The following is a 13,836-nucleotide window of genomic DNA, read 5'->3' as shown; positions in this document are numbered from 1 at the left end:
GGAATGCACCTACCAACAGAAAACACCAACAAAAAACCCATAAACAATAACCCCTAAACAATAAGGGAGGGAAGGGGGGTGGCTGCTGTCACCGACGGCACTGTGCTACACCCTCCCTCCCCAACCCACCTATCCTGGAGGTGGCTCAGGTGCAGGACGTGGACCTCGCTCCACCTTCGGCGTCGCCCACTTTGGTGGCGCCGATAGCTGCACCGGGCAGACGGGCCACTCGGGCTGACCCTGGCAGACCGACCACTCGGGCTGGGTCGGAAGACATGCGGGCCACTCGGGCTGGGCCGGAGACAGGAGGACCACTCGGGCTGGGCCGGAGGGCAGGAGGGCCACTCGGGCTGGGCCGGGGGCCACTCGGGCCACTCGGGCTGGGCCGGGGGGCAGGAGGGCCAGTCGGGCTGGGCCGGAGGACAAGAGGGCCACTCGGGCTGGGCCGGAGGACAGGAGGGCCACTCGGGCTGGGCCGGAGGGCAGGCAGGGCACCCTGGCAGATCCGGGCAGGCGGGCACCTCTGGCAGAACCGGGCAGTCGGGCCACTCTGGCAGAACCGGGCAGTCGGGCCACTCTGGCAGAACCGGGCAGTCGGGCCACTCTGGCAGAACCGGGCAGTCGGGCCACTCTGGCAGAACCGGGCAGTCTGGCCACTCTGGCAGAACCGGGCAGTCTGGCAGAACCGGGCAGTCTGGTCACTCTGGCAGTTCCGGGCAGTCTGGCCACTCTGGCAGAACCGGGCAGTCTGGCCACTCTGGCAGAACCGGGCAGTCTGGCAGAACCGGGCAGTCTGGCCACTCTGGCAGAACCGGGCAGTCTGGCCACTCTAGCAGAACCGGGCAGTCTGGCCACCCTGGCAGAACCGGGCAGTCGGGCCACCCTAGCAGAACCGGGCAGTCGGGCCACTCTGGCAGTTCCGGGCAGTCGGGCCACTCTGGCAGCTTCTGACTAGCGGGCGGCTCTGGCGGCTCCTGACTAGCGGGCGGCTCTGGTGACTCCTGACTGGCGGGCAGCTCTGGTGACGTACGACTGGCGGGCAGCTCTGGTGACGTACGACTGGCGGGCAGCTCTGGCGACGTACGACTGGCGGGCAGCTCTGGCGACGTACGACTGGCGGGCAGCTCTGGTGACTGTTGACTGGCGGGCAGCTCTGGCGACTGTTGACTGGCGGGCAGCTCTGGCGACTGTTGACTTGCGGGCAGCTCTGGCGACTTACGCCTGGCGAGACTGGGCTGACGCACTAGACTCCTGATGCGTGGGGCTGGTACTGGACGTGCCAGCCTGGAGACACGCACCTCCATGCTAGTGCGTCTAGCGGGAAACACCGGACCGAAAGGGCGCACTGGTGGTCTTGAGTGCAGGGTTGGCTTCACCCCTTCCGCTCGATGCTCACCTTGCCCTGGCACCTGCGGGGCGCTGGTACCGGGCGGACTGGGCTGTGCGTCCGTATAGGCGAGATGGTGCGTACCTCAGCGTAACATGGCGCCCTCCACCTCATACGCACCTCCCTGTAGTCACGGGTAGCTGGCTTACGGCTCTTCCCTGGCCTGGCCAAACTACTCGTGTGCCCCCCCCAAAAAAAAATGTTGGGGCTGCCTCTCAGGTTCCCTTAGCTCCCTTAACTTGTCCTCCCAGAATTGTCTTTCGTCCTGCCAGGTCCATTCCTCCATTTTTTTCTCCAGTGGCTTCCTCCTCTTCTGCTGCTTGGTCCTTTGGTGGGTGGTTCTGTCACAAAATCCTTCGTGCTGTTGAAAGGTGGACCAAGGCGCAGCGGGAATATGGATGCTCATATTTTAATTTTTTAAAAAGGAGTAAAGCATCCACTGAAAAAACAATAAACACAACAGGGACAGTCTTACAGGCATACAAAAACGCAGTGCAAGAACAACCACCAATAACCCCAAAGAAAAACACACACACCTATATAGGACTTCCAATCAACGGCAACTCAACACACCTGCCTTCAATTGGAAGTCCCAATCAACAATACAAACATTCTCATACAAAAAACTGCCACGTCCTGACCCCAAAACTAAAACAATAGCTCCATCTGCTGGTCAGGACGTGACACCAACACTAGAACAAAACTTAAACCCCAGACTACATAAATCAAACACCCCTTAAATAACACACACAACCCGAACCATATGAAACAAATACCCCTCTGCCACGTCCTGACCAAATATAATACAATTACTCCCTCTGCTGGTCAGGACGTGACAGTACCCCCCCTAAAGGTGCAGACCCCAGAATGCACCTAAAAAGAAAAACCAAAATCCCCCCCAAAACAAGAACAAAAACAAAACCCAAATACCCCCTAAACAAAAAGGGAGGGAAGGGAGGGTGGCTGCCGTCAACGACGGCACTAGTGCTACACCCCCCCTCCCCAACCCACCTATACTGGAGGTGGCTTAGGTTCGGGACGTGGACTCCGCTCCACCCTAGGCTTCGCCCACTTAGGTGGCTCTGGACTGGCGGGCGGCTCTGGCGGCTCTGGACTGGCGGGCGGCTCTGGACTGGCGGGCAGCTCCGGACTGGCGGGCGGCTCTGGACTGGCGGGCGGCTCTGGCGGCTCCGGACTGGCGGACGGCTCTTGAAATGTCCAAAAAAGGTATTTAAATGGGCCTACCAGACATCTTCTTGAGAGAAGATAAGGTCAGGGACTCCTGACTTACTCTCTGTCATGTTGAAATAGGTTCTCCTGTCTTACTTTCTGTCATGTTGAGATGGGTTTCCCTGTCTTACTTTCTGTCATGTTGAGATGGGTTAGTTCTTCTTGAGAGAACTAACCCAAAATTAGTCGAACTAACCCAAAATTAGTCGAAAGGCTAAGGGATTCTCTTCCTGAGAAGAAGCTGACAGCCTTCAAACAGAGCAAAAAAAGTGGTCCCAAACAATATGTCAAAATGAATAAAAAAATGATACAGCTGTCTTTAATAAGATCAAACTGAACTAACTGCTATCTTGAAATGTTGAAAAAGTGTTTTTAAATAGCTCAGTCTTATCACTCAATATGAGTCAAAATCTGTCCCAGGAGGTGTTGGAGGGTGGGTTGGGTTGGTCCCAGGAGGTGTAGGAGGGTGGGTTGGGTTGGTCCCAGGAGGGGATGGAGGGTGGGGTGGGGTGGTCCCAGGAGGGGATGGAGGGTGGGTTGGGGTGGTCCCAGGAGGGGTTGGAGGGTGGGTTGGGGTGGTCACAGGAGGGGATGGAGGGTGGGTTGGGGTGGTCCCAGGAGGGGTTGGAGGGTGGGTTGGGGTGGTACCAGGAGGGGTTGGAGGGTGGGTTGGGGTGGTCCCAGGAGAGGATGGAGGGTGGGTTGGGGTGGTCCCAGGAGGGGATGGAGGGTGGGTTGGGGTGGTCCCAGGAGGGGTAGGAGGGTGGATTGGGGTGGTCCCAGGAGGGGTAGGAGGGTGGGTTGGGGTGGTCCCAGGAGGGGATGGAGGGTGGGTTGGGGTGGTCCCAGGAGGGGTTGATGCAGCTCAGGTGAGTGATTTTATATGTGGTTAATTATAATTGTATTTACCTGCAATACCTGGTTTACATAATATACTGATATTTATATTTTAACAGTATTGTGTCTCTAGCTGTATAACCATTCCTGCTGCTTTTTGTTCTTGTCTGTGTTCCTTTATAATAAATAAAAAAGTTGATCACAAAAAAAGGAAAAGTGCGCAGAGTTTCAACTGAAAATCAGAGACGGGAAAATCAAGTCACATGCTTCCACTGTGGCAAGGTGGGACATCAGGCTTCTTCTACATGTTGGTGTAAGGACATGGATTGTCCAGCCTGTGGTATAAAGGGGTGTCAGGATTCTACATGCTGGTGTAAGGACATGGATTGTCCAGCCTGTGGTATAAAGGGATGTCAGGATTCTACATGCTGGTGTAAGGACATGGATTGTCCAGCCTGTGGTATAAAGGGATGTCAGGATTCTACATGCTGGTGTAAGGACATGGATTGTCCAGCCTGTGGTATAAAGGGATGTCAGGATTCTACATGCTGGTGTAAGGACATGGATTGTCCAGCCTGTGGTATAAAGGGATGTCAGGATTCTACATGCTGGTGTAAGGACATGGATTGTTCAGCCTGTGGTATAAAGGGATGTCAGGATTCTACATGCTGGTGTAAGGACATGGATTGTCCAGTCTGTGGTATAAAGGGATGTCAGGATTCTACATGCTGGTGTAAGGACATGGATTGTCCAGCCTGTGGTATAAAGGGATGTCAGGATTCTACATGCTGGTGTAAGGACATGGATTGCCCAGCCTGTGGTATAAAGGGGTGTCAGGATTCTACATGCTGGTGTAAGGACATGGATTGTCCAGCCTGTGGTATAAAGGGATGTCAGGATTCTACATGCTGGTGTAAGGACATGGATTGCCCAGCCTGTGGTAAAAAAATACACACTTGACAAATCCTCTAGAAACAAAAAGAGAACAGAAAATGCAAAACGGGAAACAAGAAACATGTTCACACTGTTGAGTAAGAGAACACTGAGGTGAGTGACTCATCAGACCAGGAAATCACACTGAAACACCTTCCACTTCAACCAGCGCACCTCGTGTTAAAGACTTACACAGGTGAATCTGTCTCCTTGAGAGACATCACTGATGTCACAGTTCAGGTATACAGACAAACTGAAAGCTGCCACTCTACCTCCTGAAAGGAGACTATGCGTCACTACTGGGATGTTCATAGTTGGAGAAAATCACACTGGACTGGCCATCAGTGCAGACAATGACACGTGGAAACACAGACCTACCTGCCATCTTAAAGAAACAGATGGATTTAATGGACAGCAGGGTTGTATGAACGACATCACAGGGAAGCTTGGCATTAAGCCAGACAGCAAACCAAAGGTTCTGAAAGCAGGACCTGTAGCTTCTGCTATCAGACCAAAAGTGGAGGCTGACTTGGAGGCTTTAGTCAAGAACAAAGTACTGGAGCCGGTCAGCATGAGTGAATGGTCAACACCCATCTACCAGTCCTTAATTAACACTAGAACCACCTGGTCTATCAGCCTATCAGAACACCCATCTACCAGTCATTAACACTAGAACCACCTGGTCTATCAGCCTATCAGAACACCCATCTACCAGTCCTTAACACTAGAACCACCTGGTCTTTCAGCCTATCAGAACACCCATCTACCAGTCCTTAACACTAGAACCACCTGGTCTATCAGCCTATCAGAACACCCATCTACCAGTCCTTAACACTAGAACCACTTGGTCTATCAGCCTATCAGAACACCCATCTACCAGTCATTAACACTAGAACCACCTGGTCTATCAGCCTATCAGAACACCCATCTACCAGTCCTTAACACTAGAACCACCTGGTCTTTCAGCCTATCAGAACACCCATCTACCAGTCATTAATTAACACTAGAACCACCTGGTCTATCAGCCTATCAGAACACCCATCTACCAGTCCTTATCACTAGAACCACCTGGTCTATCAGCCTATCAGAACACCCATCTACCAGTCCTTAACACTAGAACCACCTGGTCTATTAGCCTATCAGAACACCCATCTACCAGTCCTTATCACTAGAACCACCTGGTCTATCAGCCTATCAGAACACCCATCTACCAGTCATTAATTAACACTAGAACCACCTGGTCTATCAGCCTATCAGAACACCCATCTACCAGTCCTTATCACTAGAACCACCTGGTCTATCAGCCTATCAGAACACCCATCTACCAGTACTTAATTAACACTAGAACCACCTGGTCTATCAGCCTATCAGAACACCCATCTACCAGTCCTTAACACTAGAACCACCTGGTCTATCAGCCTGTCAGAACACCCATCTACCAGTCCTTATCACTAGAACCACCTGGTCTATCATCCTATCAGAACACCCATCTACCAGTCCTTATCACTAGAACCACCTGGTCTTTCAGCCTATCAGAACACCCATCTACCAGTCCTTAACACTAGAACCACCTGGTCTATCAGCCTATCAGAACACCCATCTACCAGTCCTTATCACTAGAACCACCTGGTCTTTCAGCCTATCAGAACACCCATCTACCAGTCCTTATCACTAGAACCACCTGGTCTATCAGCCTATCAGAACACCCATCTACCAGTCATTAATTAATACTAGAACCACCTGGTCTATCAGCCTATCAGAACACCCATCTACCAGTCCTTAACACTAGAACCACCTGGTCTATCAGCCTATCAGAACACCCATCTACCAGTCCTTAACACTAGAACCACCTGGTCTATCAGCCTATCAGAACACCCATCTACCAGTCCTTAACACTAGAACCACCTGCTCTTTCAGCCTATCAGAACACCCATCTACCAGTCCTTAACACTAGAACCACCTGGTCTATCAGCCTATCAGAACACCCATCTACCAGTCCTTAACACTAGAACCACCTGGTCTATCAGCCTATCAGAACACCCATCTACCAGTCCTTAACACTAGAACCACCTGGTCTTTCAGCCTATCAGAACACCCATGTACCAGTCATTAATTAACACCAGAACCACCTGGTCTTTCAGCCTATCAGAACACCCATCTACCAGTCATTAATTAACACTAGAACCACCTGGTCTATCAGCCTATCAGAACACCCATCTACCAGTCCTTAACACTAGAACCACCTGGTCTATCAGCCTATCAAAACACCCATCTACCAGTCCTTAACACTAGATCCACCTGGTCTATCAGCCTATCAAAACACCCATCTACCAGTCCTTAACACTAGAACCACCTGGTCTATCAGCCTATCAGAACACCCATCTACCAGTCCTTAACACTAGAACCACCTGGTCTATCAGCCTATCAGAACACCCATCTACCAGTCCTTAACACTAGAACCACCTGGTCTATCAGCCTATCAGAACACCCATCTACCAGTCCTTAACACTAGAACCACCTGGTCTACCAGCCTATCAGAACACCCATCTACCAGTCCTTAACACTAGAACCAACTGGTCTACCAGCATATACGTTCCCGCTAGAGAAAGTTGCCAGGCGTCCACTTTAGCATATGCATCAGATGCATATCAACCAGCAAGGTGCAAGGTGTGAAAACATGGTTTGTTAAATAAACACTTGATACATAGTGTATAAACTATTGTAAAGGATAAATTACATGAAGAAATATGAGTGGAAATATATAAATAAAATAACAACAATTGTTAATTCTACAAAGTAGAAAATCAAATTGTCCTACAGCCTATTTCCTTGACAATAAAACACTACAGCGTAATCCATTTGATCAACTGTATTTGTAGATTTGATTAGTAATAGAGTTATAGTAATTAATAAAGTCAATTTACAGTTTCTTTTGACAAATTAGAAACAAAAAGATCTATAATAATAATAAAACCAGCCAGGTCCGCTGGTGAAACGATTTGCTGTATTCCTAATCAAAAGCACCAGTGAACAATTGTAAAAGATGAATTTCATAAATAAATATTTGTGGAAATATATTGATGACAAGATATTAAAACAATAATTTGTTGATTGTATCAGACACTGTACCGCGCCTTTACACGTGAATCAATCCCATCTTCTCTTTATGCTTCGCGTCCACAAACAAATCTAATCGGTTTTCATTGGCCTTGTTCGGTGTGCACCTGCCGACTTGACATTGTGTCTTCTTTCTCCCCCGAGGGAGATGTGGTGCCTGGGGGAAGAGGGAGAACAGGACCTGCTGCCTGCTTGGTGACTGTAGCTTCTTTCTCCCCCGAGGGAGATGTGGTGCCTGGGGGAAAAGGGAGAGCAGGACCTGCTGCCTGCTTGGTGACTGTAGCTTCTTTCTCTGCGTTCATGTGGTTCTCACAAAGCTCACATGCCAGATCCATCATGAAATCTCTCCTGCTGACTGTCTTGACAAGGCATTGCTTGTACAACACGTGTTGATAGCAGCCATGTCGAGCACATTGTAGAACACTGCAACAGTCCAGCGGCAAGTACCGTATTAGTACCATTTACAGAGTCTTGCCATCTAATGTGAAAGTAACATAATAGAAGGGGATAGTAGTTGGTGTCTGTATATGGTAGAGATACTGTATATACTATAATGACCTGGCTAGGCTAGTCAACTTTGTGTGTTCACTGTTCATAGCAGGCTAGTCTTCTTTGCAATCAACTTGTCTGACAGGGAATTGATGTGAAGAAGCTGTCCATGGTCATAATTCTGCCTTTGTACATGTAAGGCTCCACGTGACTCAAAACCACAGTCTCAGACAGTCTCAGACAGTCACCCGCTGGCCTGGTTTCATCTTTCCCCAGACATGGAAAGACCTTGAGCAAGTTGGTTTCGACATCTGCAGCTAACCAGAACTGAGGTCACATGCACCACGATCAGTTTCTATCTGGTTGCTATTGGCCGTTCATCCATTGACGACAGAATAGCAGGTTTTAATTTGATTATGTTAATAGTTTTTGCTTAGTTGCCAGATCAATGCTGCTGCTGGAGTGGTCATGTGATTAAAACATGGACAACACGGATATTGTTGAAGAAAAATGGAACTTTGGAAATAAAGCTGCACCTCTTGAATGTTGAGAGTTATTTGATAAAGGTAAGTGTCAAGGAAACTGCAGAATCTGCTCTTTCAGATACAGTACTATATAGAAATCACAATGTTTTACCTGCAGAATCTGCTCTTTCAGATACAGTACTATATAGAAATCACAATGTTTTACCTGCAGAATCTGCTCTTTCAGATACAGTACTATATAGAAATCACAATGTTTAACCTGCAGAATCTGCTCTTTCAGATACAGTACTATATAGAAACACAATGTTTAACCTGCAGAATCTGCTCTTTCAGATACAGTACTATATAGAAACACAATGTTTAACCTGCAGAATCTGCTCTTTCAGATACAGTATTATATAGAAATCACAATGTTTAACCTGCAGAATCTGCTCTTTCAGATACAGTACTATATAGAAATCACAATGTTTAACCTGCAGAATCTGCTCTTTCAGATACAGTACTATATAGAAATCACAATGTTTAACCTGCAGAATCTGCTCTTTCAGATACAGTACTATATAGAAATCACAATGTTTAACCTGCAGAATCTGCTCTTTCAGATACAGTACTATATAGAAACACAATGTTTTACCTGCAGAATCTGCTCTTTCAGATACAGTACTATATAGAAACACAATGTTTAACCTGCAGAATCTGCTCTTTCAGATACAGTAGTACTATATAGAAATCACAATGTTTAACCTGCAGAATCTGCTCTTTCAGATACAGTATTATATAGAAATCACAATGTTTAACCTGCAGAATCTGCTCTTTTAGATACAGTATTATATAGAAATCACAATGTGTTACCTGCATGTGACTCTGAAGGAGGATTTGATAAAGAGATGCTCCTTTCACTGCATCTGTCAATTACAAGATGCTCCCACCTCTTCATGTTCAATATGACAACTGATAGGCCTAATATTGTCACTCATCAGATTATTGTAAACGTAACCTTGTCTACAGGCTAACTATTTTCATGTGTGAAATTAGTTTTGGTATAGTTTAGGAGTAGTGTCGATGGGCCAGCTGATCAGGATAACTCTTATCATGTGTGAAATTAGTTTTGGTACAGTTTAGGAGTAGTGTCGATGGGCCAGCTGATCAGGATAACTCTTATCATGTGTGAAATTAGTTTTGGTATAGTTTAGGAGTAGTGTCGATGGGCCAGCTGATCAGGATAACTCTTATCATGTGTGAAATTAGTTTTGGTACAGTTTAGGAGTAGTGTCGATGGGCCAGCTGATCAGGATAACTCTTATCATGTGTGAAATTAGTTTTGGTATAGTTTAGGAGTAGTGTCGATGGGCCAGCTGATCAGGATAACTCTTATCATGTGTGAAATTAGTTTTGGTATAGTTTAGGAGTAGTGTCGATGGGCCAGCTGATCAGGATAACTCTTATCATGTGTGAAATTAGTTTTGGTACAGTTTAGGAGTAGTGTCGATGGGCCAGCTGATCAGGATAACTCTTATCATGTGTGAAATTAGTTTTGGTATAGTTTAGGAGTAGTGTCGATGGGCCAGCTGATCAGGATAACTCTTATCATGTGTGAAATTAGTTTTGGTATAGTTTAGGAGTAGTGTCGATGGGCCAGTGTAACGGTTGTCTTCATGAATGGACCAAGGCGCAGCAGGTATGTGAATACTCATGGTTATTTATTACCAAAAAAAGAGTAAAGCATCCACTTGAAAAAACAATGACGGTGACAACAGTAGCAGTTTTACAGGCTAATACACGCAGTGTAAAAACAACTACCCACAAACCCAAGTGACAACCATACTCCTACATATATGACTCCCAATCAGGAACAACGATCCCCAGCTGTTCCTGATTAGGAGTCACAAGACCAACACAGAACACAAGACTGCCACGTCCTGACCCCAAAACTACAACAACAGCTCCATCTGCTGGTCAGGACGTGACAGTACCCCCCCCTCAAGGTGCAGACCCCGGAATGCACCTAACAACGAAAAAACACCAACAAACAAAATCCCCAACAAAACCCATAAACAATAACCCCTAAACAATAAGGGAGGGAAGGGAGGGTGGCTGCCGTCACCGACGGCACTGTGCTACACCCTCCCTCCCCAACCCACCTATCCTGGAGGTGGCTCCGGTGCAGGACGTGGACCCTGCTCCACCCTCGGCGTCGCCCACTTTGGTGGAGCCGATAGCTGCACCAGGCAGACGGACCCCTCGAGCCGGGCCGGAGGACAGGAGGGCCCCTCGGGCTGAGCCGGGGAACAGGAGGGCCCCTCGGGCTGGGCCGGGGGACAGGAGGGCCCCTCGGGCTGGGCCGGGGAGCAGGAGGGCCCCTCGGGCTGGGCCGGGGAGCAGGAGGGCCCCTCGGGCTGGGCCGGGGAGCAGGAGGGCCCCTCGGGCTGGGCCGGAAGGCATGCGGGCCACTTGGGCTGGGCCGGAAGGCATGCGGACCACTCGGGCTGGGCCGGAAGGCATGCGGGCCCCTCGGGCTGGGCCGGAAGGCATGCGGGCCCCTCGGGCTGGGCCAGAAGGCATGCGGGCCCCTCGGGCTGGGCCGGAAGGCATGCGGGCCCCTCGGGCTGGGCCGGAAGGCATGCGGGCCACTCGGGCTGGACCGGAAGGCATGCGGGCCACTCGGGCTGGACCGGAGGGCTGGAGGACCACTCGGGCTGGACCGGAGGGCAGGAGGACCACTCAGGCTGGACCGGAGGGCAGGAGGACCACTCGGGCTGATCCTGACAGGCCGGGCACCCTGGCAGATCAGGGCAGGCGGGCACCTCTGGCAGATCAGGGCAGTCCGGCCACTCTGGCAGAACAGGGCAGTCCGGCCACTCTGGCAGAACAGGGCAGTCCGGCCACTCCGGCAGAACAGGGCAGTCCGGCCACTCCGGCAGAACAGGGCAGTCCGGCCACTCCGGCAGAACAGGGCAGTCCGGCCACTCCGGCAGAACAGGGCAGTCCGGCCACTCCGGCAGAACAGGGCAGTCCGGCCACTCCGGCAGAACAGGGCAGTCCGGCCACTCCGGCAGAACAGGGCAGTCCGGCCACTCCGGCAGAACAGGGAGGTCCGGCCACTCCGGCAGAACAGGGCGGTCCGGCCACTCCGGCAGAACAGGGCGGTCCGGCCACTCCGGCAGTTCAGGGCGGTCCGGCCACTCCGGCAGTTCAGGGCGGTCCGGCCACTCCGGCAGTTCAGGGCGGTCCGGCCACTCCGGCAGTTCAGGGCAGTCCGGCCACTCCGGCAGTTCAGGGCAGTCCGGCCACTCCGGCAGTTCAGCGCAGTCCGGCCACTCCGGCAGTTCAGCGCAGTCCGGCCACTCCGGCAGTTCAGCGCAGTCCGACCACTCCGGCAGTTCAGCGCAGTCCGGCCACTCCGGCGACTGTTGACTGGCGGGCAGCTCCGACGACTGTTGACTGGCGGGCAGCTCCGACGACTGTTGACTGGCGGGCAGCTCCGACGACTGTTGACTGGCGGGCAGCTCCGACGACTGTTGACTCCTGATGCGTGGGGCAGGTATTGGACGTACCAGCCTGGAGACACGCACCTCCATGCTAGTGTGTCTAGCGGGAAACACCGGACCGAAAGGGCGTACTGGCGGTCTTGAGTGCAGGGTTGGCATCACCCCTTCCGGCTCGATGCTCCCCTTGCCCTGGCACCTGCGGGGCGCTGGTACTGGGCGCACTGGGCTGTGCTTCCGTATAGGCGAGATGGTGCGCACCTCAGCGTAACATGACGCCCTCCACCTCGTACGCACCGCCCTGTAGTCACAGGTAGCTGGCTTACGGCTCTTCCCTGGCCTGGCCAAACTACCCGTGTGCCCCCCCCAAAAAAAATCTTGGGGCTGCCTCTCGGGTTCCCTTAGCTCCCTTAACTTGTCCGCCCAGAATTTTCTCTCGTCCTGCCAGGTCCATTCTTCCATTTCCTTCACCTGTGGCCTCCTCCTCTTCTGCTGCTTGGTCCTTTGGTGGTGGGTAGTTCTGTAACGGTTGTCTTCATGAATGGACCAAGGCGCAGCAGGTATGTGAATACTCATGGTTATTTATTACCAAAAAAAGAGTAAAGCATCCACTTGAAAAAACAATGACGGTGACAACAGTAGCAGTTTTACAGGCTAATACACGCAGTGTAAAAACAACTACCCACAAACCCAAGTGACAACCATACTCCTACATATATGACTCCCAATCAGGAACAACGATCCCCAGCTGTTCCTGATTAGGAGTCACAAGACCAACACAGAACACAAGACTGCCACGTCCTGACCCCAAAACTACAACAACAGCTCCATCTGCTGGTCAGGACGTGACAGCCAGCTGATCAGGATAACTCTTATCATGTGTGAAATTAGTTTTGGTATAGTTTAGGAGTAGTGTCGATGGGCCAGCTGATCAGGATAACTCTTATCATGTGTGAAATTAGTTTTGGTATAGTTTAGGAGTAGTGTCGATGGGCCAGCTGATCAGGATAACTCTTATCATGTGTGAAATTAGTTTTGGTATAGTTTAGGAGTAGTGTCGATGGGCCAGCTGATCAGGATAACTCTTATCATGTGTGAAATTAGTTTTGGTACAGTTTAGGAGTAGTGTCGATGGGCCAGCTGATCAGGATAACTCTTATCATGTGTGAAATTAGTTGTGGTATAGTTTAGGAGTAGTGTCGATGGGCCAGCTGATCAGGATAACTCTTATCATGTGTGAAATTAGTTGTGGTATAGTTTAGGAGTAGTGTCGATGGGCAAGCTGATCAGGATAACTCTTATCATGTGTGAAATTAGTTTTGGTACAGTTTAGGAGTAGTGTCGATGGGCCAGCTGATTAGGATAACTCTTATCATGTGTGAAATTAGTTTTGGTATAGTTTAGGAGTAGTGTCGATGGGCCAGCTGATCAGGATAACTCTTATCATGTGTGAAATTAGTTTTGGTACAGTTTAGGAGTAGTGTCGATGGGCCAGCTGATCAGGATAACTCTTATCATGTGTGAAATTAGTTGTGGTATAGTTTAGGAGTAGTGTCGATGGGCCGGCTGTGAAGGTTGACTGCTATTGTTTGTTTCCCGCTCATCAACTTGGACAGAGTCCAGGACATGTTTTACATCACTCTAAAGGCCTACTGTAACTCATAGCATGTGTTCATTTCCTTACAATACATGTGATTAGTGTTCGAGTTACAGTCAATAAAACAGACCCACAACAGTTGATTTGTGGAAAGTAAAACATAAAAGAGAATATTATTAACCCACAAGGGGGTGTGGTCAAATGATTTGCTGCTGATAAATAGGCATAACACAAACTCATCATTACACTATTGTCTTTCTACATTACATCAACCCC

Source organism: Salmo salar, unplaced genomic scaffold (genome assembly GCF_965601325.2).
Source record: "Salmo salar unplaced genomic scaffold, fSalSal1 ptg000956l, whole genome shotgun sequence".
Taxonomy (NCBI): domain Eukaryota; kingdom Metazoa; phylum Chordata; class Actinopteri; order Salmoniformes; family Salmonidae; genus Salmo; species Salmo salar.
The sequence above is the reverse complement of the archived record's forward strand: the minus strand, read 5'-3'. Positions refer to the sequence as shown.